This window comes from Cygnus olor, chromosome 2, assembly GCF_009769625.2.
Source record: "Cygnus olor isolate bCygOlo1 chromosome 2, bCygOlo1.pri.v2, whole genome shotgun sequence".
NCBI classification, from domain to species: domain Eukaryota; kingdom Metazoa; phylum Chordata; class Aves; order Anseriformes; family Anatidae; genus Cygnus; species Cygnus olor.
The window spans coordinates 116,343,112-116,355,312 of NC_049170.1; the positions used below are offsets into that span (position 1 = coordinate 116,343,112).

Below are 12,201 nucleotides of genomic sequence, written 5' to 3' on the forward strand. Positions count from 1 at the left end.
AGGAGGAATCCGATACCAAGAGCTAGGAAACTGTACCATGGACACGCTCCTTCCCATGAAGGTGTCACAGGTGCAGCAGGGCAATGCCCTGTGCTCATCCCCATTGCTTCTACTCCTGCACAGGGTAGGTGACACTGCTTAAAGTACAGCTTCTTTACTTGGTTATGCTGCACTCTCACAAGCACTTTGAAACAACAGGAAATCTGAAGAAAGTTGTGGGCATTGAGATAGCACATGGCCACCAAATAGACACTTATATGAGCAGACAACATCCTACCTGTCTAATAGGAACTTATCTGAAGCATGCAGATTTCCTGGAATCGGTAACCCTACCCTTGAAGCAACAGGCAGCTTCCCAGCATATTCCCTGTGGGTTGCTGCGTACTGTGTAGCCTTTCCTCTCCAAATCCCTTAGTCCTTGTGGCCTATTACATGTCAAAATAAAGGCCTAGCTATCAGCCTTTTAATACCAGAGGTTCATTATACTGCTAAAAAGTTAGCTGAGCTATTACAATTGCAAAAAGTAAATCCGTGTAACATACTTGGGAAACCTTCTGATCATGTTTCAATGCATTTGAGCCTAGCGAATGAGCATACTTATTCCTGGAGTTAAGTTATAGGGAAATCAGCACAAAGAATGATCCAAGGATTTCAGTTATTACATTAGGACCTCTCTTGTGCGAGACGTGAATAAGGGGGCTTTTGGCGGTTACAGCTCCTTGCTTGATGTATTATGACTTAAAACATTTACAATACACCCTAATATTAGAAAGCAATGCTGGTTTATGCTGGAACATCAGGTCAGGAATAAACTTATGTTTCAGAAATTTTGAGATAGGAGAAGAGAAAGCAAATTATATATATACACGTTATATATGTTTATATATGTATACACACATATATACACACAGAATATGTGTTTGTATGTTGAACTACTAATTCACAACTTGTTCAGGGGAGACCTGAACCAAAAGGCCTGCATGACCTTTTCTTGTTCTTTCCCTGTGCAGAAACAAATATTCTCTGGTCATTCATGCAAAAGCTGCATAGAGTTGCTTAAACTGGGAAGAATAAAGAAGAAGCATTTCCTCTCACTTCATTCTCCATACCTCCCAGCACCAGCACTGGTGCAGAATAAAATGCTGCTTCTAGATAAGTGAGCTCTGTTTCTCACTCGGTGGGAACACTGCTTGTTTCCCCAGATTGGTCCCCCTAATTCCTACCAAAGACGACCTGGCTTCCCTAAAGGTTACTTTGAACCTTCAGCCAAAATAATTCAGTAGTATGAAATATTTGAACTTCTGGCTGAGCAGACTGCTTTGAAAGCCTTTTCATCCTTTGGAAACAACGTCAGGTCCCCCAAAATGTAGTGGAGGACATCTGTTCAGGAGTCAGTCCTGCGTAGGACACAGCTGCTTTATGTCTGGTTTTGATCCAAGATGAGAAAACTGGAGACCTACATTCTGAACCTAACGAGAAAAGTTAACTTCAATGGAATGTTTGTGTACGGCTTCCTATGCACCCGTCCTTGTTCCCTTCTTAACTTAGGAATTGGTGAGCTTGAATAGCCATTTATGGTATTGTCTGAAAATATTATGAACTTTGGGGTGATATTTATTTTTTCAGCATCCAGTACCAAAAATTATCCCACAGGAGCTCAGCAAAGTGGCTGATTCATCAGGAACGTAACTTCGCTTTTCAAAAAGATAATGTGTGGTTTTGTTAATAGTTAATAATGAGATCCTTTCAAATGCAGAAGCTGTCAACAGCGCTGACATAAATTCACAGTTACAAAAGCACAGAGACTTGTGGCTGGAGTTTTTAGTAAATAGAAAACTCCTTTTCCACTGTAAGGAGGATAATACCCTGTTTACATGCTGCTAGTACCTTTTGTGCTCAAAATGTTACAGAAGCTATTTTTAATTTATACACAATATGACTGTTCAGAGGTTACAAAATGTAGCTACTTTGTGCTATGGCTGTTGAAGCCATGACAATATACAGTTTAAAGAAAAAATGAGTAATACCCTTATTTCTTGACTTCGTTGTTTCCTTCTGTGTTTTGCCTGTCAGTGACGGTTCATTCAGATTTCCTAAAGACCATTGATTCAGTCAATGATTTAAGTCTTTCTCCAGCAGCAAAAAGAAATCTTTTTTTTCCCGAGGACATTTAAAAAAAATTGTCATATGTTAAATATAAAGTATTTGTATTGCATACCAGATGCTGTAAAACACTTCCATTTTTCAGAGCAGTTCACGGATTTTATAAATATAATCTTGCAATGTGAGCAGAGCCCACGCTGGCTCTGTGCAGTCATGTTGCATCTGCAGACAGACGGGATCGGTTAGGGTAACAGAGAATCTACTTACAGTGGCCTCAGTGTCTTGCTAGAGTCTGTTTGCAAAACTGGCTGTGAGCATGATCAGGTGCCGAAAATCCAGGGGAAAGAAGATCACCTCTGGACAGGCTCCTAGAACAGCAGAACATGCCTGCTAAGAGCCCGAAGAAAGGCTTGAAAGGGCTAATTTGGATATTCCACTTATTTTGAGGAGGGTATTTGGTAGTGGGGTTTTTGTTTGCTTTTGTTTTTTGGTTGGGTTGTTTTGTTTTCTGCTTTTTTGATGGTAGTGGTTTTTCCTTTTTTTTTTATTTTTTTTTTGGGGGGGGGGGTTCATTTTGTTTTTGTTGTTTTTTCTTAATCCAAGTGGCAGCATTTTCCAGTATTTCTTTGCAGTCACCAGGGATGGAAACCTAGGCTTGCTGGCTGCTGTGACTCTTACATCATTAAGTTGCTCCATGATCTGTGGCTTCCAGAAAATCATCCTATATGAGGAGTCACGTGAGCTGCTGACAATGCACAGCATGCTCATGAGGTCAGGTGGATGCAACACATTTAATTTTAGAAGTTGTCCTTAAGTTAAAAATGTTGCTTATAATTACGGCTTCTTCAGCCTTCCTGGAGCCTTGGATAGCCACAGGTGTGGGCACAGAGTGTGGGCAAGCCATTGTTGTGTGCTCTGCTGTTGTGTCACAAGGTGGCAAAATTAGAGGTTTTCAGGACCTAGCAATTTGTTGTCCTTGTTACGTTTCCTCTTCTATTAACACAGGGCTTACACTCAAGCCCAAACTTTGTGATCATCCGTATCTTCTTGTGCCTTTTTTTCGTGCTTCAGCACGGAGCAGGCACAGAAGGGAGGTGTGTGGAGGCAGAAGCTTACATGAGGGCAAAGCCGATGCCGCTGGAGATCTGCCACCAACGCACGCAGAGCCGCAGCCTCTGTTAAAAATCTGCTCTGAGAGATTAGATAGGCTGGGTAAACATCGCCGTTCCCCTTTCGTGTGGGGAGTGTCCGTTTGATTTTTCTGTGAATCAATATTCATAGTAGAAGGAAACTGCTGATGCCCCCAAAACTGAGGTTTATGAACTGGCTTCCATCAGGGCTTCATCCTCTTACAAGGGGTCTGGATTTGGCTCATCGCTAATGACCTGAGCAGGCTGCGTGGGATAAACACGCTGTGAATAGTACTGGAGAAAATACTGTTACATTACATTGCGTGCTTTAAAAAGAATAACTGGCTCTCACCTTGTGTCTTTATAGAAGAACGCTATTGACTGCATTCAAGTATTTTCAGACTTGATCTGATTTCATAACCAGGATCTTTTTTGTCTAATGTAAGAGGCTTCATGTAATCACTCTTAAATCTAAAGCTTATGTTTGACAAGTGGGTCACTGGTTAATGGAAGCAAGTAAATCCAGCTGTTTATCTTTTCTGTAAGATCATGCACTTTCTGTATGCTCTTGTGCGCTCGGAATGGAGATGTGTACATTTTTAATGGCACACCCTCTATTTTAGAGCAGGGACCTGAGCTTTATTTTGTATTTCATCTGCCCCTTACATTCAAATAAAATAAAATGTCTCAGCGGTACTTCAACAGGTTTCACATTTGATCCACAAATACATATCACTGGTTGTTGTACTGTTAATTGCTAGGTATCTTTTTAAAAAAAAATCATTAATTTGATTTTATAAAAGAAAATTCACTGTGGCACAAGCTCACAAGCATTATTTCTGCCCCCCAGTCCTCGGCATTTGTGTTTCTGTGAACAGATGCACCTTCTACTAAAGCAGGCTGACAGTAGCTTTCTTCCATCTAGCTTTACCTCTTAACAACCAGGCAAGGGCATTTTTTTTTTCTAATTCTGAATTTCAGAATTCCAGAAAATGCTTGTAGTATGCTGGTAGCTAAATAAAGCACTTGCAGTGTTAGGCTAATAAAGGGCTCAAAGTATTCATGGAAACTTGTTCTGATATGCCAAGTTCCAAAAGTCCTCTTAGGAAATGTCTGTCAGTGAGATAAGTTTCCTGACACAGTTTTCAAACCTCTGGATATTTTTGTTTTGTTCAGAGCACTAACATAAGTGTAACTTTATGTTTAAAAGTATCTGTAAAAAAAAAAAAAATATTTTTTTCTCTTCATTTGAAGACTTTGTTGATAAAGATGGAGTAAGCACTAAGGTGATAATGAACATTGACTGCTACCATTGGAAAAAGTGTTTTCCGTCAATAAGTGAGGAAGCTAAAACTTGTTTAAGCTTACACAATGGACTCATAAGGTAATTGTAAAATTATACATGGAAGAGCTTGCTCCCAAAGAAACAGCACTCCTAGAGTTCTCTGTGGGCTAGTGCCTGCAAATAAACCCTTGCAACCTGGCGTTTGAGATGTGTCGGGGTGCCCTCGGGGCTTCCAGCTGTGGGGTGTGTTAACAGGAGATGTGTCACCTGCAGCGTGCGAGCTCTGGAGGTGATGCAGCCATAAATACAGGTGTCGCCTCTTGGGGTGGCTGCGTGTGAATGTGCATGCACCCTAGCAGGCAAGTGGTGCAGCACATTCCTCTCAGCCTGTGGAGGAGAGGAGGCATAATTAGCTAATGACAATGTGTTATCTGGACAATAGGCATGCTGGGGACTTTGTCTGGGGGAAGGAAACCAGCGTGACCCAGGTTCTCTGCAGGTGGTTGATGAAGGAAAGTGGAAATTGCTGGAGCACTACAAAGGGTGATGCTTGACAAAGGAAGGGCGGAAAAGAATGGGGGAAGGAACAATGGGCAAACCCCAGATGTGGAAGAAATCTCAAGATGAAAGGAGGAGCCACGCATCTAGCTGTAGCAATGAAGAGAAGGGTTGGGTTTGCTTATCTGCAGAGCTGGTTAGAAAACACAAACAGAGCTAAAAGGATGCATGGATCAGAAAGCAAACCCTGACAAGGGGTTGGGACCCAACACCTGGCGATGAGGGTGAGGCAGGGGAAGTTTGTGCAGATGAATGACAGCAATCTGTTTCTAACAGCAGGGCCTGTTTCTGTACTTGTAAAATGAGGAAAGCTGACAGCATCGTACAAAAGCTGGTTTCTATCAATGTCCCAGATAAAAAGCAATTACCAAGAGGAGGGAAGGGCAGAATGCAAAAACAAAGAACGCAAAAAACACAGCCCCTTTTGTGTAATTTCTTGGCATTCACTAATTTGATGGCACTTGATACACATTCGCTTTGTAAGAGAACAGTTTGTAGCATGCTGTAGGAGCACGAGGAAACTTCTTGTAGAGTATTTTGCAGTAAGGCACTGAATTCTTGGGTTCTGCAGTCGCTGAATGTTCACATACTACTGAATGACTTGGCAGTACGACTTTGATTTGAGTCAGGCATGAATACGCTCTGTATTTCTTTCCCATTAGCTAGAGTATGTAATAATGTTTATGTTGGCTTTTCGCTGGGTGTGGGAGGACAGGCACCTAATTAACAATTTCCTGGGGCAAAGCAACCCCTCCAAATTTTGGTTTGTAATGGTCAGGCCCTTTCTGTTGGCTGGTTCAAGCATTTTTGATTCAGTAATAGGTATCCAAAAACTTAATCGACCATCTGTTGGAGTCATTGCTTTCTTGTGCCAGCCTTCTCTTTTCCTCTTTAGCAGTGGTGAGTGTCTTGGACAGCTTGATAATTGTTGGCAAGTGTAATGTTCCTTGTGATGGGCCATAATCCCTGTGCAAGCTTCACATGTTCGGCACCTGTAATGCTGATACTGGAAAAGGCAACACTGTAAGCAGGATAGGTCTTGGCCAATAATCATGGCGAAGCACTTAAACTTTTCCTTACGTTATATACAGGTACTGGATAGTCATGTGGGGCACTAAGTGACTTGGATAACGTGCACCAATCAAATAGCTGTCAGCTTCAAAACGCTTGTTGTACAATATGAACAGAGAATCACCAATCCCAAGAGCTGTTATTAACTATTCTTGAATTCCTGGTATATAATATCAAAGCCAAGTCAAGTTTTCAGCGGAGTAATATAGCAAGAAGTATTCAAGATCATCACCTACTAGTAAGGTATCACTGTAGTGTGGGATTAGCCATATCAGGTTTTCACTTTAGAAACCTGCACCCTTGGCAGATGATATTGCGAAGCATTTGCCCTCCCCTATGTCCCAACATTGCTTTTTTGAAATATATCATTAGACTGAAGTGCCTTCAAAGCACGTTATTTTTTTGTTATTTTGGATTTTTTTGTTATTTTTGTTATTTTCAGTGTAGAACATAAGAAGGAACATCAGAGGTAGATGATCCACTCTTTTATGTTGTTTGTAATGTCATCCTTCATTTTTCTAACCTCTCTTTAGCTCCAAGAAAGTCAGAGATTCCTCAACAGCTGAAAATACGTAAAATAAATGCTAGGTTTCTCTTCTACTGTCTCATATATCAAAAATCTTGCACTCTTTAATCATTTATAATTTGATTCATTGTTTTTGTTTAGGATACGAATGTCTGAAGCTCCGGCCATATGATTTATTAATAAGCCATACTGCATGGAAATGTAAAAATCCCTCTCTACTGGAACACTAGTCCTGTGTTCGTTTAATTAAGGGTTTGTCATTCTCTGGAAAAGTCTAGGAATCCGGATTACCTGAACAGTTTGAATGCTCTTGGTTCAGATCTTCATGCTTAATAGTCTTAACATCTGAACTCTGTCAAAACAAGCTGAGAAAACTAGTTAACAGCTCCCTGTAAATGAGACTGGCTACTGTAAACCTAGAACAGCTCCAGCCAAATACTTCCATGTAAATGTGCATGCATGAGACGTGAGTCAGCCTCCTCTCTCCATTGCTTTCAATCAGTATTAAAGGCAAAGTGAGACAGAGGAGTCGTTACTTCGAGCATTTATTGATCACAGCTGCCGTTTATAGGTTTTCAGATGAAAGCAGCTCCCCAGGATGTGCCTGAAACCTTGTGGTGTCCCAGTACACACGTAACATTGACTGAAGAATTCAAAATATTGGCTTGGTCTGGATTAAATGGAAGTAGAAATTTCTCCTCTTTGGAACCATCCTTCCTTCACTGAGTGTTTCCTGCTGCCACTGGTGCTTTTTGTTAAGTAGGAAGTGTTGGATAAAAAAATGTTTCATGTATTCAGTGTGAACTGCTTATGTTTTAAGTACAGAAACCTTTGATGTATATTGGAGAGTTTCTTTTCTAAATAGGAGTTTCTTTAAAGCAATCAGTTTTAACTAAACCCTGAAAGTGCTGATTTCTGCAAGTGCCCATTAAATGTATTTGTCCTATAAATCTATTTATCTAACAATTTGAATATTGAAGTATATAACTTGATTTAAAATGTGTTCTGTTCAAGGGTTTCTGAATTTTTCTGTGAACAGGAAAAAAAAAATCTGGTTGGGTAGACAGTGTCTGGATCTTGAAATAATCCTCTGATTTCTATTTGATTTCTACGGTAACTACAAATGGTAGTTGCTGCCTTTTTAAAGAAAAATGCCCACAGGCTGTGACTCTTCAAGACCACTCTCTTTAGTGAGGAATTCATACGCTAATGGCCAGATTGGATTTGCAGCTTATGGCTAAATTTTCAGGAATGCTTAGCTGACAAAGACTTGAACTTTTCTTTCTCTGTTCCTCCCAGGCACAGAACTCTTTTTAAAATATGAAATGCGACCTCTGAAATATAAATATGTCCATATATTTAAAAATAGGCTTGAATTACCTCATAGGGATGTGGTCCATGCACATTGTGTAATTGGGACAGCCCTGTCTTTCTCTTTCTGTGCTTCTCTCTAGGGAAGGCAAATAATCAAGACTTTGCTTAAAGTGGCAACAGTATAATCCCCAAGGGTGGGAAGCTCATTCTTTATCAACAGGATGTCTGGAGTGATAAGTAGCTGTTTTAATAAAATTCATGCAGTGTTTCTTTGTCCTGCCAAATCATTATCATTTGCTGTTCGGTATGGTGAATTTAAATGCACTGCGCCCTGAAATGTGTGCACAGAATGGAGTAACGGGATGGGAGGGGGGAGAATTGATTTAGTGCTGTGTAAACAAAGAAAGCCTATGAAGTTCTGGTTTTGAATTTTAGTTTTAAGTGATTGTACGTCACAGTGGGAGCTTTCCTTTGGGCTAATCAGCAAGGCTGACAGATGATATGTCAGTGAAACAGGAAACATGAGCTCTTCAGCACAGCACAGGTTAGCCTGAAACATATCGTACACCACATCACATCTGATATGCGTTCCTTGTGTTAGTTGCATTGCTGTTGCTAATTCCCCTACGGAGGTTTGTGTAATATGTTATCATTACAGGTTGGAACCACGCACTAATTTAGGCTGGCGCAAGCCAGTGCTCCCTAACAGGTGTGCAGTTGCAGAGGGCTCATTTGTACTTCCATTAGATAACATGCAAATCTGGGTTTCCTAAGGCTTCTCTTTTTAGTTTACTAAAAGAAACTTTTATTCAGGGTGTATGCTGTCAGATATTAAGCTCATTCTGTTGCAGTACACTTATGGCTTTATCCATTTTACTGAAACTACTTGTGCTGGAATAAAGCATGTCTACATACCTTGGTGAACTGGGGTTTCCTTGAACATGCAAGACGTGTCCAAGGCTTTGTAGAGTAACTTTTTCATCTCTTCCCAATTTTTTCCTGCTTTGTTCTATTCAATTCTCAAATCCAAATGCGGTTGGCCAAGTGCAGCTCCTTCAGGGAGAACCTGTTTCTGCACAAACTTCTGATAAATATAATTTCTGATAAATATACACACTTAAATGCTAAAAATAACTTTGATTGCTTTACAGGGTGTACATCTGTTTTTGCACAATTCTGTTCATCTTCATTGTGATCATTTAGGAGTATGGGAAACAACAGTTGAATTAGAAAAGCAGGCTGCATTGACCAGGAATGCTGCTTTCTGAAAGGTGCTGCTACCTTCCAACTGTTCACCTTAAGTTAGGTTTTCTCATTCTTTCACACTGGAAAAACTGTGCTTGTGGCAGAAGTGTTCTTGAAACACCTCTGACAAGGGAAGCATGTTGGCCATAATTATACTCGAGTGGTATTTGCTACAGGTCGAAGCTGTAGCTGAGGCATATTCAGAGGGCAGTGCAAGGAATATCACACTAGGATTCATTTACTACTTTGAACAAAAACATCTGTCAGATGAGGGATGCTCATTGGCCATTCTAGGGTTAAATGCATTCTTCTTGATCTCCCCACACTCCACCACAGAAACAAGTTATCCAAGCAGTGGGGAATTTCTGCCATCATTAATTTTATTTATATTTTGGCTGTGTCACAAAGCTCACTAAGACTTTGGTGTTTTTTTAATCTTCTGACAAATATGTTAGCAGAAGTCTCTAGTGTGGCCATCACTTCTGTTTTCAGAGGTTGTGTATTGGTCACTTCTTATCAGCGTTAAAATACTCATAATTTATTTCCACATCAGCTGGCTAGTATAAAAGTTTGGCTCGAGCATGCCTGAGGCCTTTCTAACACCGCTGTTTGGGCTTTTAGGGGATTTTATTTTCTGGTGTTATAAATTATGCTGCACGGCTGTTTTACTGCAGTGTGTGAGACCTTGAGCAAGTAACGAGAGGGGGCTGGAAAGAGAAAAGCTCTGTGGAGGAAGAAGCAACCAGTGTTTTGGAGAATGACGTTCAGGGCTGTTGCCATGCTCACTGGTGCTCACTCCTCCTGGTTCAGCACAGTGGAAATGGAAGTACTGAAATGCATGTGCTCGGGTAGGGTGGTGCCTCTTCCAATCTGTAGCCCAGCCAAGACTCACTGTGCTCACCAGGGGAAGTGTGGGATCTCCTTGCAGCCAAAGTCAGGTAGGAGATGAGAAACAGCAGGATAATGTGGCACTGGAGCATGCTGCCCTGGGAGGGCAGGGCATCTCCATCCTTGGAGATCTTTAAGATTTGGCTAGACTAATGGTAGTAGGTAATGATAGTCTTTTGGCTAGAGCTCATGGTAGTAGTGGTGATCCTTCTCTGAGGAGGAGAGAGGGCTGGGTGACCTCCATAGGTCCCTTCTTACCACTGCTGCTGTGGTTCTTGGTGCTTGAAGACCTAGTGCATCAGTTTTTGTGATCACCCCTGTGTATTAATTGATTTTCTGGCTCTTTTTGCTTTGCCTAGTTGACTTGCAACACATGGTTACTAGGTTTCAGTACTTTCAACTTATCATAGATGTGTGTTTTTTTATGACCACTCTGACCTTTTGCTCTTCGAGCTGCGTTTCTGTTTGTATGCTCACTGCATCCGAAAGCTGTACAGTCAGCAGGGATGCAGTCACCTGATAATAGCGGCAGGCTCCTGTTTCTCATTCTGTGCTGCTGGATCCACGTCTCAGAAATCTTTGCCCAGACTGCTGAAAGCAGGAAGATGATGTGGTGGCTTCCTGCACATAAAGATAAGGGCTGTGTTCATGGGCCACACGATGCTCTGAAATGGAGTTGTAAGCGGAGGGAGTGCCGTGCATATGAGATCCATACTGCGCCCTGTGTCCCACAGGCTGTGCTAAATCAACAGAAGCAGCATGTGCTGCCTAAAAACCAGCAACGAGCTGCTTCTGCCTGGGCCTGGCTCAGCCGTGATAAAGGTAAGGCATTATGTCGAGGCGCTGTGAGGTTTTTTTGCACTTAATTCTAATGCAAAGGCAATAAGGGGTCTGAAGGGAGGCTGCAGCACTGTCCTCACCTGCACTTCTCTGCTGTAGCTTTGCCAGTCGATGTTTTAAACAGTTTTGGAAGCTTCAATAAAGAAGCTTCTGTTCTTTGCCACTGGTGGAGAAATAAAAATATTTTTACAAGTTAGGGTAGCAGAGTGTTTTACAGCTTGCTGCCTAGCAGAGCAGGTAGGGTTATGTCTGGCAGCTAAAGACCTGCTATAGATTATTTTTACATTCTGTCACCATGTAGCATTTCTGGCTTCTCCTTGCTCCTGAGTGTTACTAAGATGCTTGTTGGCCCTTTTAGTAGAATGTATTTTTTTGCTTATGTTTAAAAAGGCTCAAAGGAAACTTTCTCTGCTGGGTTTACTGTTGCCAGATGAATGGAGCATTTTTCAATAAGGTATGTCATCTGCAAATGTCCATAGGTTGGGTACCGAAAGCAATTTTTTTCCTTTTCTGAGTATCTTAGAAAATCTGGCAGAAACAATAAACAAAGCCTCCTGTCTCGGTGCTTAGAGGGCCGTGGCAAATCGGCAGACTAATTTAACTTTTGTTAGAGATTAACACACATGCATGGAGCAATGTGTACATCTGATTTAAATCCAAGTGCTTTCTCAGCAGTCCAAGTGCTGGGCAGTCGGTGTCTATGTGTAGGTTGCACTTACCTTACAGTTCCTTTGTGAGTCTAAAATCTGCGTCATGGTGATAATCACAAAAGCTCAGCTTTCAGCAAAGTGTTATTTAGTCTGAAAGGCTAGATAAAGGTGACTTAAAATCTTGTAGAATCACCTTTTTCATGCGGAAAAAAATAATAACCTGAGGTATACATCTGATTAAACTCATTTGAGGAAAAATTTTTGAGCTTTAATAGAACATCAGCACTTGCTTCTGAGAACATGCTAGAAACACTCACGTTGCTTTCATTTGATCTACGGCTTTAAAACTACTTTTTAAAGAGGGTTGGGTTTGGGGGCTCTTTTTGAAGGGGGAGGATGGGATATCTGCCCAAATATTTGTTGCCCTTTTACACCTAACAGCCTTGAGGTCACAGAGAGCTGTTTATAGACCGCGCCCGTAGTTGCTCTCGCTGCTCTTGGCGTTTAGGGAAAACAGTTTGTAAGCAGCTTGCTGGTTTGTTTTTCCATAACACGGCAAACGCGTGAGCTGTGATGTGTGGGGAGGTTTCA

The 12,201-nt window shown here is 41.3% G+C and overlaps 1 protein-coding gene across 6 annotated transcripts in view; it reads left to right on the forward strand.

Annotated features, from left to right (window-relative positions):
• The window catches only part of MAPRE2 (microtubule associated protein RP/EB family member 2), a 99,540-nt gene that overhangs the window by 28,229 nt on the left and 59,110 nt on the right, over positions 1-12,201 (forward strand). The gene's annotated exons all lie outside the window — the stretch shown is intronic.